Source organism: Solanum stenotomum, chromosome 6 (assembly GCF_019186545.1).
Source record: "Solanum stenotomum isolate F172 chromosome 6, ASM1918654v1, whole genome shotgun sequence".
NCBI lineage: Eukaryota > Viridiplantae > Streptophyta > Magnoliopsida > Solanales > Solanaceae > Solanum > Solanum stenotomum.
In genome coordinates, this window is record NC_064287.1 from 7,151,423 (window position 1) to 7,152,283 (window position 861).

Consider the following 861-nt stretch of genomic DNA (forward strand, 5'->3'; position numbering starts at 1 on the left):
TATTAAATAGTGAAGGGGGTAAAAGTTCATTTCCAAAGTTCGGTATTGTTACAACAATTTTGGTCAAAGTTCGGATATATTTCAAACCCTTTTCCCAAAAAATGTAGTCATCTTTTTTTTTTTTATTTCAACAACACATATTTATGAAGTTGTTTTGCACTTTAATCAAATAAAAGAGTTATAATAAATTTTATCAATTCTTGATAAACAAGTAGCAAGAACAAAAATTAAAAGTTTAAGGAAAATAATTTGTATAATTAATAAAGTTGAAGAATGAAAGAGACTTGAACTTTTTTTGAGAGGAAAAATATGGAGCACAATTTTTTTCTGAAAATAAAAGTGTCTTTAAAAGGGCCTGAATGAGAATAAGACTCTATCACAAATCTAATTTATTCAGACTCATTAAAAGATTTTCAAGTAAAAAAACAAACGCACTTAATGGGCTAATGTCTGAATAATTGAGATTCAAGCCTCCATTAAGTGCAAACAAATGAGGCTTTTGTTAAATCAGGGTCTTGTTAAATTTTATTTACATCTTAACTACAGAAGTTCATATCCAAATTGAAGATATCAAAACGAACAAATTGAAAAGGAAAAGATTGAATCATATCAAATTTAATTACATATGATATTAATATAGCATTTAAAAAATCTATCAAATCAAAACATGTTAAAATCATACTATATTGACCTACGAACACCCCTACATGTGAGAAGGAGAAAATAATACAGTTGTTTGTATGATATATAATACCAAATATTATGTAAGCATTAAAAGAATTAGAAGCACATATTGTTTCCTTTAGATGGTATTAAAAAAAAACAAAAAAAAAAAAAAGAGAAACGGATTTTGTTGGGGTG